This window comes from Lutra lutra, chromosome 2, assembly GCF_902655055.1.
Source record: "Lutra lutra chromosome 2, mLutLut1.2, whole genome shotgun sequence".
Classification (NCBI taxonomy): domain Eukaryota; kingdom Metazoa; phylum Chordata; class Mammalia; order Carnivora; family Mustelidae; genus Lutra; species Lutra lutra.
This window is the reverse complement of record NC_062279.1, coordinates 151,958,999-151,979,949: the sequence shown is the minus strand read 5'-3', so window position 1 is coordinate 151,979,949 and position 20,951 is coordinate 151,958,999. Positions and strand designations below refer to the sequence as shown.

At 38.8% G+C, this 20,951-nt stretch overlaps 1 long non-coding RNA gene and 1 pseudogene across 1 annotated transcript in view; both read left to right on the top strand.

Annotated features, from left to right (window-relative positions):
* LOC125093556 (uncharacterized) overlaps positions 1–20,951 on the top strand; it is a 366,248-nt gene that overhangs the window by 12,568 nt on the left and 332,729 nt on the right. The gene's annotated exons all lie outside the window — the stretch shown is intronic.
* LOC125093555 (60S ribosomal protein L32-like) lies at positions 1,508–15,146 on the top strand (annotated as a pseudogene).

Genomic DNA, 20,951 nt, shown 5'->3' with positions numbered 1-20,951 from the left:
TTTTTTTTTTAATTTTTTATTTTTTCAGCATAACAGTATTCATTATTTTTGCACCACACCCAGTGCTCCATGCAATACATGCCCTCTACAATACCCACCACCTGGTGCCCCCAACCTCCCAGCCCCCACCCCTTCAAAATTCTCAGATCGTTTTTCAGAGTCCATAGTCTCTCATGGTTCACCTCCCCTTCAATTTCCCTCAACTCCCTTCTCCTCTCCATCTCCCCTTGTCCTCCATGCTATTTGTTATGCTCCACAAATAAGTGAAACCATATGATAATTGACTCTCTCTGCTTGACTTATTTCACTCAGCATAATCTCTTCCAGTCCCGTCCATGTTGCTACAAAACTTGGGTATTCATCTTTTATTTTTTCTTTTTTCTTTTTTTTTTTTTTTTTACAGCTTTATAAACATATATTTTTATCCCCAGGGGTACAGGTCTGCGAATCGCCAGGTTTACACACGTCACAGCACTCACCATAGCACATACCCTCCCCAATATCCATAACCCCACCCCCCCTCTCCCAACCCCCTCCCCCCATCAACCCTCAGTTTGTTTTGTGAGATTAAGAGTCATTTATGGTTTGTCTCCCTCCCAATTCCATCTTGTTTCATTTACTCTTCTCCTACCCCCTCAACACCCCATGTTGCATCTCCTCTCCCTCATATCAGGGAGATCATATGATAGTTGTCTTTCTCCCATTGACTTATTTCGCTAAGCATACCCTCTAGTTCCATCCACGTCGTCGCAAATGGCAAGATTTCATTTCTTTTGATGGCTGCATAGTATTCCATTGTGTATATATACCACTTCTTCTTTATCCATTCGTCTGTTGATGGACATCTAGGTTCTTTCCATAGTTTGGCTATTGTAGACATTGCTGCTATAAACATTCGGGTGCACGTGCCCCTTCGGATCACTACGTTTGTATCTTTAGGGTAAATACCCAGCAGTGCAATTGCAGGGTCATAGGGTAGTTCTATTTTCAACATTTTGAGGAACCTCCATGCTGTTTTCCAGAGTGGTTGCACCAGCTTGCATTCCCACCAACAGTGTAGGAGGGTTCCCCTTTCTCCGCATCCTTGCCAGCATCTGTCATTTCCTGACTTGTTAATTTTAGCCATTCTGACTGCTGTGAGGTGATATCTCATGGTGGTTTTGATTTGTATTTCCCTGATGCCGAGTGATATGGAGCACTTTTTCATGTGTCTGTTGGCCATCTGGATGTCTTCTTTGCAGAAATGTCTGTACATGTCTTCTGCCCATTTCTTGATTGGATTATTTGTTCTTTGGGTGTTGAGTTTGCTAAGTTCTTTATAGATTTTGGACACTAGCCCTTTATCTGATATGTCATTTGCAAATATCTTCTCCCATTCTGTCAGTTGTCTATTGGTTTTGTTAACTGTTTCCTTTGCTGTGCAAAAGCTTTTGATCTTGATAAAATCCCAATAGTTCATTTTTGCCCTTGCTTCCTTTGCCTTTGGTGATGTTCCTAGGAAGATGTTGCTGCGGCTGAGGTCGAAGAGGTTGCTGCCTGTGTTCTCTTCGAGGATTTTGATGGATTCCTTTCTCACATTGAGATCCTTCATCCATTTTGAATCTATTTTCGTGTGTGGTATAAGGAAATGATCCAATTTCATTTTTCTGCATGTGGCTGTCCAATTTTCCCAACACCATTTATTGAAGAGGCTGTCTTTTTTCCAGACATTCTTTCCTGCTTTGTCGAAGATGAGTTGACCATAGAGTTGAGGGTCTATTTCTGGGCTCTCTATTCTGTTCCATTGATCTATGTGTCTGTTTTTGTGCCAGTACCATGCTGTCTTGATGATGACAGCTTTGTAATAGAGCTTGAAGTCCGGAATTGTGATGCCACCAACTTTGGCTTTCTTTTTCAATATTCCTTTGGCTATTCCAGGTCTTTTCTGGTTCCATATAAACTTTAGGATTATTTGTTCCATTTCTTTGAAAAAAAATGGATGGTACTTTGATAGGAATTGCATTAAATGTGTAGATTGCTTTAGGTAGCATAGACATTTTCACAATATTTATTCTTCCAATCCAGGAGCATGGAACATTTTTCCATTTCTTTGTGTCTTCCTCAATTTCTTTCATGAGTACTTTATAGTTTTCTGTGTATAGATTCTTAGTCTCTTTGGTTAGGTTTATTCCTAGGTATCTTATAGTTTTGGGTGCAATTGTAAATGGGATGGACTCCTTAATTTCTCTTTCTTCTGTCTTGTTGTTGGTGTAGAGAAATGCAACTGATTTCTGTGCATTGATTTTATATCCTTACACTTTACTGAATTCCTGTACAAGTTCTAGCAGTTTTGGAGTGGAGTCTTTTGGGTTTTCCACATATAGTATCATATCATCTGCAAAGAGTGATAGTTTGACTTCTTCGTTGACGATTTGGATGCCTTTAATTTCCTTTTGTTGTCTGATTGCTGAGGCTAGGACTTCTAGTACTATGTTGAATAGCAGTGGTGATAACGGACATCCCTGCCGTGTTCCTGACCTTAGCGGAAAAGCTTTCAGTTTTTCTCCATTGAGAATGATATTTGTGGTGGGTTTTTCATAGATGGCTTTGATAATATTGAGGTATGTGCCGTCTATCCCTACACTTTGAAGTGTTTTGATCAGGAAGGGATGCTGTACTTTGTCAAATGCTTTTTCAGCATCTATGGAGAGTATCATATGGTTCTTGTTCTTTCTTTTATTAATGTGTTGTATCACATTGATTGATTTGCGGATGTTGAACCAACCTTGCAGCCCTGGAATAAATCCCACTTAGTCGTGGTGAATAATCCTTTTAATGTACTGTTGAATCCTATTGGCTAGTATTTTGGCGAGAATTTTTGCATCTGTGTTCATCAAGGATATTGGTCTGTAGTTCTCTTTTTTGTTGGGATCCTTGTCTGGTTTTGGGATCAAGGTGATGCTGGCCTCATAAAATGAGTTTGGAAGTTTTCCTTCTATTTCTATTTTTTGGAACAGTTTCAGGAGAATAGGAATTAGTTCCTCTTTAAATGTTTGGTAGAATTCCCCCGGGAAGCCGTCTGGCCCTGGGCTTTTGTTTGTTTGGAGATTTTTGATGACTGTTTCAATCTCCTTACTGGTTATGGGTCTGTTGTGGCTTTCTATTTCTTCCTGGTTCAGTTGTGGTAGTTTATATGTCTCTAGGAATGCACCCATTTCTTCCAGATTGTCAAATTTGTCGGCGTAGAGTTGCTCATAGTATGTTCTTATAATTGTCTGTATTTCTTTGGTGTTCGTTGTGATCTCTCCTCTTTCATTCATGATTTTATTTATTTGGGTCCTTCTCTTTTCTTTTTGATAAGTCTGGCCAGGGTTTATCAATCTTATTAATTCTTTCAAAGAACCAGCTCCTAGTTTCGATGATTTGTTCTATTGTTTTTTTTGGTTTCTATTTCATTGATTTCTGCTCTAATCTTTATGATTTCTCTTCTCCTGCTGGGTTTAGGGTTTCTTTCTTGTTCTTTCTCCAGCTCCTTTAGGTGTAGGGTTAGGTTGTGTACTTGAGACCGTTCTTGTTTCTTGAGAAAGGCTTGTACCGCTATATATTTTCCTCTCAGGACTGCCTTTGTTGTGTCCCACAGATTCTGAACCGTTGTGTTTTCATTATCATTTGTTTCCATGAATTTTTTCAATTCTTCTTTAATTTCCTGGTTGACCCATTCATTCTTTAGAAGGATGCTGTTTAGTCTCCATGTATTTGGGTTCTTTCCAAATTTCCTCTTGTTATTGAGTTCTAGCTTCAGAGCATTGTGGTCTGAAAATATCCAGGGAATGATCCCAATCTTTTGATACCGGTTGAGACTTGATTTAGGACCAAGAATGTGATCTATTCTGGAGAATGTTCCATGTGCACTGGAGAAGAATGTGTATTCTGTTGCTTTGGGATGAAATGTTCTGAATATATCTGTGATGTCCATCAGGTCCAGTGTGTCATTTAAGGCCTTTATTTCCTTGTTGATCTTTTGCTTGGATGATCTGTCCATTTTAGTGAGGGGAGTGTTAAAATCCCCTACTATTATTGTATGATTGTCGATGTGTTTCTTTGATTTTGTTATTAATTGGTTTATATAGTTGGCTGCTCCCACGTTAGGGGCATAGATATTTAAAATTGTTAGATCTTCTTGTTGGACAGTTCCTTTGAGTATGATATAGTGTCCTTCCTCATCTCTTATTGTAGTCTTTGGCTTAAAATCTAATTGATCTGATATAAGGATTGCCACTTCTGCTTTCTTCTGATGTCCATTAGCATGGTAAATTCTTTTCTACCCCCTCACTTTAAACCTGGAGGTGTCTTCGGGTTTAAGATGAGTTTCTTGTAGGCAACATATAGATGGGCTTTGTTTCTTTATCCATTCTGATACCCTGTGTCTTTTGATTGGGGCATTTAGCCCATTAACATTCAGGGTAAGTATTGAGAGATATGAATTTAGTGCCATTGTATTGCCTGTAAGGTGACTGTTATTGTATATTGTCTCTGTTTCTTTCTGATCTACTACTTTTAGGGTCTCTCTTTGCTTAGAGGACCCCTTTCAATATTTCCTGTAGAGCTGGTTTTGTATTTGCAAATTCTTTCAGTTTTTGTTTGTCCTGGAAGCTTTTAATCTCTCCTTCTATTTTCAATGATAGCCTAGCTGGATATAGTATTCTTGGCTGCATGTTTTTCTCATTTAGTACTCTGAATATATCATGCCAGCTCTTTCTGGCCTGCCAGGTCTCTGTGGATAAGTCTGCTGCCAATCTAATATTTTTACCATTGTACGTTACAGACTTCTTTTCCCGGGCTGCTTTCAGGATCTTTTCTTTGTCACTAAGACTTGTCAATTTTACTATTAGGTGACGGGGTGTGGACCTATTCTTATTGATTTTGAGGGGGTTCTCTGAACCTCCTGAATTTTGATGCTTGTTCCCTTTGCCATATTGGGGAAATTCTCTCCAATAATTCTCTCCAATATACCTTCTGTTCCCCTCTCTGTTTCCTCTTCTTCTGGAATCCCAATTATTCTAATGTTGTTTCGTCTTATGGTGTCACTTATCTCTCGAATTCTCCCCTCGTGGTCCAGTAGCTGTTTGTCCCTCTTTTGCTCAGCTTCTTTATTCTCTGTCATTTGGTCTTCTATATCGCTAATTCTTTCTTCTGCCTCATTTATCCTAGCAGTGAGAGTCTCCATTTTTGATTGCACCTCATTAATAGGTTTTTTGATTTCAACTTGGTTAGATTTTAGTTCTTTTATTTCTCCAGAAAGGGCTTTTATATCTCCCGAGAGGGTTGCTTTAATATCTTCCATGCCTTTTTCAAGCCTGGCTAGAACCTTGAGAATCGTCATTCTGAACTCTATATCTGATATATTACCAATGTCTGTATTGATTAGGTCCCTAGCCTTTGGTACTGCTTCTTGTTCTTTTTTTTGTTGTGAATTTTTCCGCCATGTCATTTTGTCCAGATAAGAGTTTATGAAGGAGCAAGTAAAATACTAAAAGGGTGGCAAGAACCCCAGGAAAATATGCTTTAGCCAAATCAGAAGAGATCCCAAATTGTGAGGGGGGAGAAAGGGGATAAAAAGGGGTTCAGAAAGAAAAAAAAAAAAGAAACTATTAAAAAAAAGAAAGCCGATAAAAAAAATATAAAAAGAGGAAAAAAATATATCTATATTAGATAAACTATTTAAAAAACGTTAAAAAAGAAAACGTTAAAAGTTAAAAAAATTTAGCAGAAGAAGAGAAAAAGAAAAAAAAATTGAAAAAGAAAAAAAAATTAAATTAACTGCAAGGCTAAAAAATCATGGGGAGAAAGCCATGAGTTCCGTGTTTTGCTTTCTTCTCCTCTGGAATTCCGCCGCTCTCCTTGGTATTGAAACTGCACTCCTTGGTAGGGGAACTTGGTCCTGGCTGGGTTTCTCGTTGATCTTCTGGGGGAGGGGCCTGTTGTAGTGATTCTCAAGCGTCTTTGCCCCAGGCGGAGTTGCACCGCCCCTACCCGGGGCCGCGCTGAGTAATCCGCTTGGGTTTGCTTTCCGGAGCTTTTGTTCCCTGAGCGCTTTCCATAGAGTTCCGGAGGACGGGAATGAAGATGGCGGCCTCCCGTTCTCCGGCCCGGAGGAGCCGAGAGCCCGGGGCCCCACTCCTCAGTGCGCCCTCAGAGAACAGCGCCCAATGACTCCTGTCACCCTGGCCTCTGGCCGCGCTCCAAGCTGACCGAGCCTGCGACCGGTTCAAGGCAACCCCGAGCTGAGAGTCACTCCTCAGCTCTGACTCTGTAGCCGGCTTCCCCGTTCTAATACCGGTAAGCTCTGCGACACTCAGACACCCCCGATCCTTCTGCGACCCTGTGGGACCTGAGGCCGCGCTGACCCCGCCCGGGCTTCACCCCAGTTAAGCCTCTGGAGCGATGTCCCTCAGCGGAACAGACTTTTAAAAGTCCTGATTTTGCTCCGTTGCTCCGCTGCTCGCTGGGAGCCGGCCCCTCCCCCCGCAGTCTATCTTCCAGTCGCTTTGGATTCACTTCTCCGCCAGTCCTACCTTGCAGAAAGTGGTTGATTTTCTGTTCTAGAGTTGCTGTTCTTCTTCTCTTCGATCTCCCGTTGGATTTGTAGGTGTTTGCAATCTTTAGATAAGCTATTTAGCTGATCTCCCGCTACCTGAAGTAGTCTCAGCCTGCTACTTCTCCGCCATCTTGACTCCTCCCTCCTTGGTTTTAGTTTATGCTTCTTTGGCTACTATCATATGACCGAAGTTTGGATTACTGATTTGAGATATTTTTTTTTTATAAATACAAGCATTATAGCTCTTTCCCTCTGATTACTGCTTTTGTTGAGTCTCAAGTTGTGGGATGTTGTGTTTTATCTCAAATTATTTTGTAACTTACCTCATGATTTCTTCTTTGATCTAGTTGTTGTTTAGATGCACTTTGTTTAATTTTTATGTATCTATGAATTCTCAAATTTCCTTCCGTTATTATGACTTTAATTTCATTCTATTGTGGACAAAGAACAGTTTGTGTGATTGCATGCTTTTAAATTTATTGAGATTTGTGTTATGTCTTCCTAACATAAAGTCCATCCTTGAGGATGTTCCACGTGTACTTGAGAAAAAGATCTACTTTCATGTTGTTGACTGGAGTCTTCTATAGATACGTGTTACATTTAATAGGTTTATAGTGTTCAAGTTTTCTATTTCCTTGTTGATCTTGTGCCAAGTTGTTCTACCCAGTACTGAAAGTGGGTTATTGAAGTTTCCAAATATCATTTTTGAATTATCTATTTCTCCCTTTAACTTATGTATCTTATTTCATGTTTTGGAGGCCTCTGTTGTTAGGTGCATTGTGTTTATAATTGTTTTGTATTTCTAATGGATTCTCTCTCTTATTACTACTTTTTTTTTTTTTTTTTGGTTTCTAAGAACAAATTTTGTCTTTATTTTGTCTCTCTTTTGTATACCGGTTGCATGGTATATATTTTTCTTTTTACATCACACTTATTTGTATCTTTGAGTCTAGTGTGTCTCTCAGATAGTATGTAGTTGGATCAAGTTTGCTTTCTTCTACCATTCTCTGCCTTTCAACTGGAGAGAGACACATTCTTATTGGAAGAATGGTGCCATCATTATTTCATAAGCTGTACAATCATTCCTCTATTACATATTGGTTAATGAGAACTAGCATATTGATTCATCTTTTACAATTTATGAACATGGATTATTTATACTAGATCTATATTATTTTAATCTTGACTACTTTTCATAACCTTACAGGATTCATTTTGTAATTTATTTCTCAATGTTTTTGTAATATTACAATGCTTATTAGCACATTTATTTGAACTAAAAAGATAAAGGCAGAATTTTTCTGAAAGAAAGTGTAATTTAGCTTATTGGTTTGCCAGTAAGATATATGATGGACAATTTTCATAAAATGAGCTAAATATGCAGCTCCGCAGTTTTGATTTCATGTATATGTATAAAATCCAAGGAAAAAGTATAAGGGAAATGTGAGTTCAAAGAGAAAAAGGAAAGGTCTAAAATTTGCAAAAAAACCTTAAATATATTTTTAATAGCTGGTCATGGGTATTAGCTTATTATAATATTCAAATTTCATTGGATATATTTAAAATGATATAGTCATTATATTTAAATATATGCTTAAATGACATCTTTTGCTCTGATAAAAATGATAAAAATGATAAAAATTGAACTTTGAACTTATGATAAAAATTTTTAGATGACTTGAAATGTACAAGACACTTAAAACTATTTAAATATAGAGGATTTTTTAAATGTTCAAAATTTCTCTAGGTGATTCTTGAAAAATGATCAGACTAGGCACAGAGAGCAAAGGTATTCCAAATTCATCATCTCTGGTTGCCTTATTTACTGCTATATTCCCAGAGCCAATCAGATCCCCATGATTGAATGAATGAGTGAATGAATGAATAAATGAATGAATGAATACCCTGAATAGTAACATTACACATTATATACTTTCTGCTTTAAAGAAGGATGGCCCTGGAGGTAGATTTTTCCTTATCTGGGTTAGGTAGTTATTAGTTGGTAGGTAGAGAGAGCAGGGTCCTGATGGAAAATGGGGAAAAAAAACCCCTTCATTCCTAACTTGAGAAAACAGCCCTGAGTGACTAGCTTTACCCCTGTCAAGCCTCAGGAACCTGAGAGAAAGACTGAGACCAAGATTTAAGGGAGGCTAACAAAGTATTATGATCCATACATAGCAGTCACCTTGAATTCTTTAAATATTTTATAAGCATCTACTTCTTGTCTGGCAATGGGGAAGAAGACAGGGTGCATGAGGAATACATTTAAATTAAGAAGTCTAATGAAATGGGATAAATGCTATAAGAGGAAGAATATATTAAATTACTGCTATTTGACCACTTTTGACTTACCAAAAACTGCTAATTCGTTTGGTTGGACCTACAAGGAAGTATAAATCCAGATGAAAGAACAATAGATCTTGAGGGATTTACTAATCAGGGAAGTGATATGCGGTCAGTGGCATTTGGGCTCAACACTGAAGGATGAGAAAGAAGATGAGTGGATGAATAGATGGCAGATAGGACATTCAAAACAGCAGGATCAACAAGAGTAGAAGTGGAGAGGTATAGGGTGTACAGATCCGTTCTGGAAAGGTGCCTTGTAATTTTTTGTGTGTTGAGGTCTGAGAAATATGGAAAAAAAGTAGAAAGGAGCCTGAGACTTATGTTAAAAGTCTCTTAGGCCTAAGAAGATACTGTTGGATCAGCAATAGGAAGCCACTGAAGACTTCCTAGAGGGATTATTGTGAACAGATACCAGCTTTAGAATAACTCAGGTGGGGCGCCTGGGTGGCTCAGCGGGTTAAAGCCTCTGCCTTCAGCTCAGGTCATGATCCCAGTGTCCTGGGATCGAGTCCCGCATCGGGCTCTCTGCTCAGCGGGGAGCCTGCTTCCTCCTCTCTCTCTGCCTTCCTCTCTGCCTGCTTGTGATCTCTGTCTGTCAAAAAAAAAAAAAAAAAAAAAAGAATAACTCAGGTGGCTGAATGGGGAGAGAGTTGGGGGGGGGGGGGTTGAGACTAGAGGTACCAAGATGCTGAGGAAACTCTGTAATAGTCAAGATGAGTATAGGTGTGTATAGGAGTCGTGAAGTGGGCCATAACATTTCTCTGATAAAATCATCATAGTTTGGTCAATGATGAGGTTGAAGGGTTAGTTGAAATAGGTACAGGGTCAGGTACAGGGGAAAGAAAGTAAGCTACATGGAGGTATCCTGCAGTGAGAGTGGAATTCTGGGCTAGGGGTCTTGACTCTGTTCATGCACTGTTGGTAGGTGAAGCCATGACAGTCAATGCAGTTATCAAGACATTCTCTCTTGGAAAAGCGGGGGGAAACTGAGTAAGAGCAAAAGGACAGAGCAGGGAGTTAGGAGTGAGTCTGTGCCCTAAGCTTTACCCCCTTTTCCTCCATCATAACACTTGTTTACTTGAGTGTCCACCCTTCGCAAGTCTGTGAAACCTCCAAAGGTGGCATGTAGATCTTATTCATTCCTCAGCATCCTACAAGCTCACACACAGTCAAGGGGTAGCCACTTAAAAAAAAATCCTTTCTGGATCATACCCAAACTTTTATGGAATGCTGTCTAAGTTCTAGGGCATTGTTCTAAGTGCCATGCTGGTGCCCTTCCATTTCATATTTCACAAATGAGGAAACTTATTCAAGGTCACAGTGAGTGGGAGCCTGGATTTAAACTCAGGTGGTCTAACACAAGAGGCCACCTGCACCTAACTCCCATGATATAGAATGAGTGGAATCAGAGTGACATTTGCGTGTCACTTTTTAGCTTAGAATTGTCTACACAGCAATGCTTCCTAGAAAATTCTAACATCCTCAGAGTAACACTTTGTGAGATGGAGGAAAAGCACAATATTTTATTGAGTAAATGAAAGCTAAAGTTAACTGAATTCATGAGGAAACACAACTAGGAAATGGCAAAACCAAGCCAAACCCCTGTCTTCTGAGTTACACTTCATGTCCTGTTTCAGTCTTGCTCCCTGTGAGTTCAGTTGTTTCCCCTATCCCTCAAGAAGATGGAATGCCTCAGCAGATGTCCAGAGGAATCTGAAGAGAGGGGTTGTGGAAAAAAGCAAGAAAATTCTTTGGCTAACAGTTTCTATTCCCTTGAGGGACTTAGGAACTTGGTTCTGGTAAGACCGTGAGATGTCTGTGGGTCTAACTTGCTTGTGAATACTAGCATAGTCTCACTTTTATTAATAATCATGAATGTTCAAATTTAGGCACAACCCACATGTAAAAAATTTTGGTTTGTTGACTTTAAATGTAAATGAAGGATGATCTATTGACTTGTTACTTATTCATCCTTCTTGGGGACATAATGGAATCTCTCCATGGTGAAACATCAGGCATCCCTTGACAGTCTAAAGGCCCCACCCTCTTTAGAGCCTTCTGTGGTTCATTTATTAAGGAGGGTAAGTATGGCCTCTTAATAAGAGAATGGAAAGGCCTCTTAATAGGATACCAAATTTCTGTAAGCATTTGTTTAACCTAATCCCCTATGGCACATCGACTCTTCTCTGATGGCTGGTCTCCTTAGATAGGGAAGACTCACAAAAAGATTTCAAAGGAACTGAAAATGAGATCGATAATAAGCTTTATACTTTTGTTCCACTTAGTCCAGTTTAGAAAAAAAAAATGTCCTGGTGCATCTGACCGATATTGCTTTGTTTAAATTTTATGAATCATAGGCAAGGTTGCTCTGCCATTTCTCTGCCATTATAGAAGATTGGCTAACTTGCCAAGTTTCACCATTGCCAATGTAGACTCTGAAGCAGCAAATACCTCAGAGGATTCAAAGATGAAAAACCTCCTGTTTTGTAAGTTATGTGTGGACATATTTATAAAGAAAGTGAAACTATATCCTCTATGTAGCCAGTATATTTAATCCCATGACTTCTAAAATAAGCAATGTTATGATAATTAAAATAGAGGAACCTACATTCTTCCTATTTAAGGAAGGATGGAATGAAGAAAATGAATTCAGTAGTTCTTGTCTATATGTTAACTAACATAATTTTAACTGTTAACAACTTATAATATTAAATATTAACATTTACCTTGTACTCTCTTACATGCAAAGTACTATTCTAAACATTTAATCCACTTTACAACTCTATGGTAAAATTCCATTATTGTCCTCATTTCACACGTGAAAACTGAGGCACAGAAGTGTTAAGCAGCTTGCCTAAAACCACAGAGCTAATAGTAAAGTCAGAGTCTCAGAACTCCTACTCTTAATCTGCTGGGCTAAAATTGTTGTGAATCCAATGACTTTGTCCCTATTGAACTGAAAAGACTTCTAAGAAGTGATGGGACTTTAGAAAATCTTTCAAAGATGGGAACAAATTTAGAAAAATGGAAAGCTAGAAAATTTACAGTGTTTGTAAGTAAACCCTCCCTTCTGTAGCTCTGAGGGATTCTTCTACTTACTCAGATAACTGAGTCTCATTGAAATCTGGAGCAAGGTCTTACTTTGCAGCAGAGTCATGATGGTGTCTCAGGTCTATGAGAAACTGATGGCTTTGTGCTGGGATAGTTTTCCTGTTGATCTTATTGAAATGGGAGCCATCGATTCCCATGAATGCATTCTTGCTCACTGATGGCACCCCTGAAACATTGTACAAATGGTTGTCATTCCTTCTTTCTTCCCTTCCTCCCTTCCATTCCTGTAAGTCAATGAAATTACTTAAAATAGCCAGATTCTATGCCAAGGGCCAATAATTAAATAAATACATATGTAAATAAATAAGGCAAGGGTTCATGGCCTTTATGAAAACTCAAACATGGTTTTAAAAATGTCCATCTGAGGGGCACCCGGGTGGCTCAGTGGGTTAAGCCTCTGTCTTCAGCTCAGGTCATGATCTCAGGGTAGTGGGATCGAGCCCCACATTGGGCTCTCTGGTCAGCTGGGAACCTGCTTCCCCCTCCCCCTCTGCTTGCCTCTCTGCCTAATTGTGATCTCTCTCTCTCTCTGTGTCAAATAAATAAATAAAATTAAAAAAAATGTCCATCTGAGAAAGAAAAGGGGTGCCTTGATTTTGACTCAGATTGTGATCTTAGGGTTGTGAGATTGAGCCCCACATCAGTTCTTCACTGGGTGCAGAGGCTGCTTAGGATTCTCTCTCTCCCTTTGCCCCTCCCCCTCTCCTTTCTCTCTCTCTCCTTGTCTAAAAAAATGGCCATCTGTTCATGGTATGAGCAGGTGCAAAAGCGGAAATGGTTATTTCAAATTGGGACATTGGGAAAGACTTCATAGAAGAGTTTGTACTTGAACTAAGACTTAAAGATATGTAGCATGGGGGTGGGGTGATCAGAACAGAATGAGAATAGTACTCCAAGAAGAGGGATCAGCAAGAGCAGCAAAGGACTGAAGGAGTAAAACAGTAGGGCATGTTGGAGGAAATGGAGAGAAGGTTGCCTGAATGGGGGAAGGTTGCCTGAATGAGGTGCAGCTGGTAAAACAAGGTTGGAGAAGCAGGCAAAGGCCAGACAAGGAGAGACAAAGAGGCATTTCATCACTGAAAATTCACTTCCAGGACCTAAACATCAACGCAGTGCCTGTTCATGGTGATCGTGTTTTAAAAATTACCTACATGTCATCATATAATATCTGAGCTTCAAGATTTCAGGAATACTGGATGCTTTTATGAACATTATGATAGCCTCCTAACTGGTCTGTTTCCTCAGTTCCACTCCTGCCATTTTATAACCCTTTCTTCTATGGTGTTTGTTGCATCTAGGTCCATCCTTTAGTTGCTTATGATCTTTCAGTGTTTTCCTTGCCTTGGCCAAAAGGTGCTGCATAATCCATGGTGAACTTGTACCACTCTCCCCCTCTCCCACATGCTCATCCACACTGGTCTTTCAGGTTCCCAAATATATCCTGATGTCCCCTGGCCCAGCAAACTCTTCTCCCAACTTCATGGCTGGCTTATCCTCTCTAAGTCTCTTAAGTCTCATCTAAATGTGATTTCCTCATAGAGCTCTTCATGGACCATCTGCCCCAATGTACCTCTCTCCTCAGGCCATCCTTTATATACTTAATAACACTTATCACCAATCCATAAAATTAAATTAATTGATTAATTTTATTATCTGTTTATTTCACAGAATGAAAGATCCATGATAGATTAATGCATGCCTTGTTTTGACTTATCCCTGGCTGGTTCCTTAGCACATAGAACAGAATATACTCTCAAAAGAACAGTTCTGTGTTAAATGAATGTAAAAATTATGAATCTTTGGTATGTGGTTAAAAAAAATGATAATGATCTTTTCCTTCTTTCCCTGCAGAAGAGAAAAGGCTAGGGGGTCCTGGGTGACTCAATTGGTTGAGCATCAGACTCTTGATTTCCGCTCAAGTCGTGATCTCAGGGTCCTGAGATTAAGCCCTGAGTCTGGCTTTGTGCTCAAAGCAGAGTCTGCTTGAGATGTTCTTTCTCTCTCTCCCCCTCCTCCTGCTCATGTATGCTCTTCCTCTCTAAATAAATAAATAAAATCTTAAAAAAAAAGACTAGATTAGTGGTTCCCAAACTGTATTAAAATTAAATTAAAATTTAAAAAATTTTAAAAAGGAACCAAATCAGGTTGCCAAGACTTTACTATTAAGTAAGTCTACATATGAACAACATAAAAAAAAAATGCACTTTCTCCCCTCTCTTCCTTGCTGCTGCCTGTGGAGGTGACAACCATCTCTTATTTGGCATCATGGTCACCCTCAGAACTCCAGTGATGAGTAAGATCATTAAACCGAAGGTCAAGAAGTTTATCCAGCACCAGTCAGACCAATGTGTCAAAATTAAGAGCAACTGATGGAAACCCAGGAGCACTGACAATAGGGTGTGCAGAACATTCAAGGTCCAGATCTTGACACCCAACACTGGTTACAGGAGCAACAAGAAAACAAAGCACATGCTGCCCAGTGGCTTCCAGAAGTTCCTAGTCCACAATGTAAAGGAGCTTGAAATGCTGCTGACGTGCAACAAATCTCTCTGTACAGAGGTTGCTTTCAATGTCTCCTCCAGAGACCACAAAACCATTGTGGAAGCAGCAGCCTGGATGGCCATCAAAGTCAGCAATCCCAATGCCAAGCTATTTAGTGAAGAAAATGATTAGCAGCTTATGTACATGTAGTATTTGTGTTAATAAAACCATAAAACTAGCAAAAATTGCATACTTGCTACGCCTATCATCATTTACCAGACAAAGAGGTAGAGAGCTAAGGCATTCCAGTATGATGGCTTTGAACAAAATCAATAAAATTGTTAGAGGAGAGTAACCAATAAATAATTTGAAGAATTTGGAAGGTTTAGACAATGGAGAGTTTCATGTGCTATGCAAAAAGATTCAGACTTAATAGTACAGGGGATGAGGAGCCCTATGGGATAAAAGAGCTATAGGCAGGCAAGATGCATGGTTCCATCTGTATGTAAAAATTATCATCTGTGGCCAGTGTAGGAAATGGCTTGGAGGGAAATGAGATACAAATCAGGGAATCAACTTAGAAAGTTGTTACAACAACCCGCAAGTGAGGTGTTGGATCAGGGATGGCACTGAGGAAGAAAGGAAAGGAATGGGTTTTTGCTATTAAATCTTGGAATGATTTCTCTGAAACTTTAACAAAGTCTTGCTTCCAGTTTTGGCTTGTATCATCTACCTAGGGGCTTTCAAATAAATTTTCATATTATTTATCTGTTGGCCTCTGAGAGACCTTTTTTGACGACCATATTTTTTTAAAAAATCACTAAACTATAGAGCTTTCATTGTGAGGATAAAAAGAATAAGTGGATGTGAAAGCATTTTGCAAAGTATTACACAAATGGAAACTATTTTTATTCCCAGTAAGTCAATTTAGTTTACAAAGGGAAAAAAATCACTTCCCTACATGTAAGCTCCCATAAGCAAACTCCCCAGGCAGAATGAATCACTCTTATAACCATAGCACTTTTTTGTACTTCTATCATAACACCTCCATTAATTATAAATTGTTTATGCATTGGTTTTTCCTTGTAGCATATAAATCCTTTAGAGGCAGAGAGAGAGTCTTATGAATCTTTGCAACCTGGTTTGTGGTAGACAGTAAGTGCTCAGTAAATGTTAATTGCATGCATGAATGAATGATTAGTTCCCAGGAAAGGATAAAGGCAGGTTGTAGGGAGCTGATGGGGACTTCAAAAGTAAAATAAATAATAGAGTAAATGTGTTAAAGTGAGAAGATTCAGGGTGATTTGTGATCATATATTTTATTTTAGTCTAGAAGTTATACATAGATTTACTAAACTGCCAAAATATGGTATCAACTTGCTCTCAGTAAAGCTAAATATTTTGTAACACTGATAATTAAACATCCTTTTGCAGTATTGTATACTTTACCCATTCATTTAGCAAATTCTTTTCCAGTGGCTGATAAGTATAGGACACTGTGCTATGGTTTATAAATCGTCATATTCCTGTCCTCATGAAGTTTGTTATCCAGTGGGGGAGGGGAGGGAAGACAACTGGCTCCAAACCATATTTTATAATAATTACCATATATCATTTCTTATATTTATGACGACCTTATCAGGTAAGCGTTATTATGCTCATTTTCCAAAAAGAACCCTAAGCTAAGGGAATTTTATTAATTTACCTGGGCTCACTGAACTAGGAAGGGACTGAACCATATCGACTGATCACAGGGAAAAGCATCAAAGGTTATTTTTTCATTTTAGAATCTAGATTTTCTGGCAGTCACTGAGATTAATTCAACAAATACTAATAGAATGTCAACAAGGACAGATATGTAAAATGATAATGAGTTATAATGATAAAGTTACCATCCTCATGGAGTTTTTGGTTTGGGGGAAGGGTTTAGAAAAATGAACATAATCATAAAGTGGGATTTTAACCAAGACTGACAGATCTTGGAGGGGGTGGGATATGGTTCTCAGGAGCTAAGCAGTATTGTGGTGCGGTGTGAAAAGTGTCCTGGGCTTGGGGGTTAAAGGCCACTATTTAAGACCCCACTCTAATTCTCCTGCTTGGGGGACTGAGGGTGAAACACTTAACATTCTGGGCCTGACTGTCTTTTTTTTTTTTTCCAAGATTTTTATTTATTTATTTGACAGAGAGAGATCAAAAGTAGGCAGAGAGGCAGGCAGAGTGGGGGGCGGGTTGGGGGGGAGAAGCAGGCTCCCTGCTGAGCAGAGAGCCTGATGCAGGGCTCAATCCCAGGACCTGGGATCATGACCTGAGCCTAAGGCAGAGGCTTTAACCCACTGAGCCACCAAAGCACCCCGACCTTACTGTCTTTGTTTATTAAACATGAGCAACAATGAGTGAGGTTTCTACCTCATTTCAAGAATTAATGGGTTGAGATAAGGGAAAGCAGTTTCTAAAGTGCAGTACAGATGAATGATAAAGAAAGCCAATTTCCTAGAAGCATCTCCTTGGTGTAAGAGCCATCAAATAAGAGAAAACATAGAGAAGTGATTTATATATTCCTATCCCTAGTACATAATCTGGTGCCTGTCACATAGTAAGTGCTTAATAAATACTTACTGAGCTTAGCTCCTGAATTGGCTTCAAGAAAACAGAGAGGACCAAATCTTTCCTCCAGCTAGTGGGGGGGAACATATTGTACCCAACTTCACGGCACCTTCTGAAAACACCAAGCAGCTGTCAACAAATACATTAGTTATAATCCAAAGTGCCATTTAAATTGGGTATTTTTGTTTGTTCATTTGGTTGTTTTTTTTAGAGGTTATATATGTGGCTGTGTCTGTGTGTCTAAAAGAACATATTTGGGGGGGTTGTGATGACCAGTCTTCATATCTATTTGGTTCTGTTAAGTATCTATTTGCTCCTCTCTAGTGGTAAATTCTCACAGCATGCAGCACTATTGAGGTCTAGAATAGTACCATATATTCTCCATGGATGTCTATATTTCAACAGGTATTATAGACATAAGCTAGGGGATAAAGCTTAAGCCTGGTAATGCTATGCACTAGCCAGAGAAAGGATTTATTTGAGGAAGGTTGGATTACTTAGCAGCATCAAACCACACACCCAGAGGCAGTTATCTATCTGCTTATGAAGACTAGCTTTTTAGTTTGGATCATTGACCAGACACATACATGCCTTTGCTATAGATATGAACAAATAAATACCACCTGCAAGTCTTAATCTTGTGTGTGATTACAATGTTAATATTAATAAAATCATCTAGACTTCTTTTTTCTAGCTTTTGCATTTTATTTAATGTGACTTGAAACTTTTTATAATAAAATTTTAGTAAAGATTCATAACTTCAACTTCCATGAAGATAGATGATTTTTCTCTCTTCCTCCCACTGAGTACAACTAATAACCCCAGACATCATATATAAAGCAAACACAGAATATCTGTTAGGTGAGAGAAGAGGGCAAACTGTCTAGGGACCTTGGAACCCAAGGAATGAGTTAATGAGGTCCTTGGATTTTCTTTTTGCCTTGCATGTACCAAAATTGGAATTGGAGAAGTTAGAACACTGGAAAGCTAATAGGTGCAGAGAAAATAAAGCCCCAGCAAAAGCCTGCTCTCTGAAACCAAAAGACCAAGAAAAAGGTAGTCTCATATCACAGATAATTTCTAGATAGTAGCTGCTCTACTCTAGCCAAACACAAGAGATAGATTGTGGCCACCCCCACCCCCTAGCCATGTCAGCAAACACCAAGGGTAGCCTAGGGCTGCACCCTAGCTTGGATATTACAAGGCACCCTTCTACTCACTGGATGGCATTAGAGAAGGACTTTCAATCCTGCTAAGTAGTCATGAACCCCTGTCCGCCCCCCATTCCAACCACAGTGTCATGTGTTAAACTTAGACTTGTACCCACACCCTGCAATAATGAGGTTCACCTACCTCTCCTCTCCTCAGTTAAAATGTCACTCCAATTCCCCTAGTTGTAGGACTGTGGAAAGACACTTAGAGGGCTCTTTCAGAGGAGCTAGTGGATCGAGTTTACCAGTGTCTAATGGTAATGAGGCCATAGAACCTCTGTGGTGACTTTGGAAGGTGTGTGGAGAGTATTTATGAAGCTCTCTTACTCCTTCCCCCTGGGGAGAATTGGGGGAGGCCTACTGGGAAGTTGGATATCCCACTTTTTCCCAGTGGTATCATGGAGTCTCCTGCCCTGTCCTCCTCAAGTGTCAGAGGCCAAGTGAGGACCTAGTCTATCTCAACCTGGCAATACTGAGGCAACAACCCCACCTTCCTCTACCAGAACGATACCAAAGAAAGCTCACAAAAACAGAAAGCTGAAGTAAAATCTGGAGTTTCTTAACACAATACTAAGAATGTTCAGGTTTCATCTGAAAATAATTTATAGTACCAAGGAACAGGAAAATCTCAACATCAATGAATAAAGACAATGAGTGCTAACACCAAGATGACAGAGATGTTAGAATTTGGGAAGTCTTCATGTATTATTTCTTTCAGCTTTCTTTTCTTTTCTCTCTTCCATATTCTGGTGATAGAAATGTTAGAACATTTGCCAGGTCCCTGAATGTCTGTCTCTTTTTTTCCATTTATTCTCTTTGTTGTTCAGATTGGTAAATTTGCATTCTTCTTTCTTCTAGTTCACAAATTTTTTTCTGTTCCTTCTGTTCAGTTGAAATTTTAAAGCAGCCATCATAAAAATGCTTCAATGAGCAATTATAAACATGTTTGAAACAAATTAAAAAATGAAAGTCTCAGCAAAGAAACAGAAGCTATAAAGAAACCTAACTTCAGAAATTCAAAATACAGTAACCAAAATAGAAAGCTCAGCGGATGGACTCAACAGCTGAATGAAGGTATCAGAGGAAAGAATCAGCAAATCCAAAGAAAAAAAATAGAAATTACTCAATCTTGACATAGAGAGAAGATAAAGTAAAAGTGATCAGAGACTCAGGAATCTGTAAGACAAAAACGAGGGACCTAGTATCTCTGTCACCAGAGCACTGCCAAAAGAGGAGAAAGGGGATGAGAATGCAAAGTGTTTGAAGAAATAGTGGCTTCCCAAGTTTGGCAAAAGACATAAACCCTAGAGATTCAAGAAGTGGAGTGAACTCCAAACAGGATGAACTAAGAAAAAAATCCACACCAAGACACATTATGATCATACATCTAAAAGTCGAAGAAAAACTCCTAAAGCAGTGAGAGAAATAACACCGTCAACTATACAAGAAACACCATTCAAAGGACAGCATACTCCTCATTTGATATCACAGAGGCCAGAAGAAAATGGCATGACATTTTTTAACCGCTGAAAGAAAAGAACTATTAATCCAGAATTCTAGATCTGTAAGAATATGCTTCAGGAATAAAAGGGAGATATTCTAAGAGAAAGGAATTTGTCACAGGAGAACTACTCTAAAAGAATGGACAAAGAAGGTCTTTAAACAAACAAAAAAAATCTTGAAACATAGGGAAGGAAGAAGGAATGTGATAAACACAGATAAGGGCATCTTTTGAGTTTTAAAATTATACTTGACGTTTGTAACAGAAATAGTAATACTGTCTGATATGGTGCTAATGGTATGAGGAAATATTTAAGGCAATTGTATTTTGAGTATAGTAGGGTAAAGAGACATAAAAGGAGTAAAATTTCTGTACTTCATTCTAACAGGTAAAATGTTGACACCAGTAAATTGTGATAAGTTCTGTAATCTATCACATAGAGCAGCCACTAAAAAACTGTGCAAAAAGATATACTCAAAGACACCATAGATAAATCAAAATTGAGATGTGAAAGTGTTTCAGTAGACCACAGGAAGGCAAGAAAAGAAAACAGAAACAAGAAACAGAACAAACAAAAGATGAAATTAAATGGCAAGCCTAAGTCCCAACATATCAGTAATTATTTTACAGAAAGCAAAACTCATAGAACTAAACAAAGAAATCTAAAAATCCGCAGTCATACCTGGAGACTTTAACATTCCTCTTTCAACAACTGATATAATGGCTAGACTGAAAATCACCAATGACATAGGAGAACTCCACACCATCAATCATATACAATAACAAACCACACCACCCCAAAACAGAATACATGTTCTTTTCAAGCACATATGAGAAGTATACTAAGTTACTAACCATTTCCTGGGCCATAAAACAAACCACAGCAAATTTATGAGAATGAGAATTATTCAGAGCATGTTCTCTGACCACATGGAATCAAACTAGAAAACATTAACAGAAAAGTAACAAGAAAATCTCCATTTAACAATTAGAGAACACATTTTTAAATAACCCATGAATCAAAGACAAATGCTCAAGGGAAATTAAAAAAAAATAGATTGATGGGGCACCTGGCTCAGTTGGTTGAGCATCCAACTCTTGATTTCTTTAGGCTCAGGTC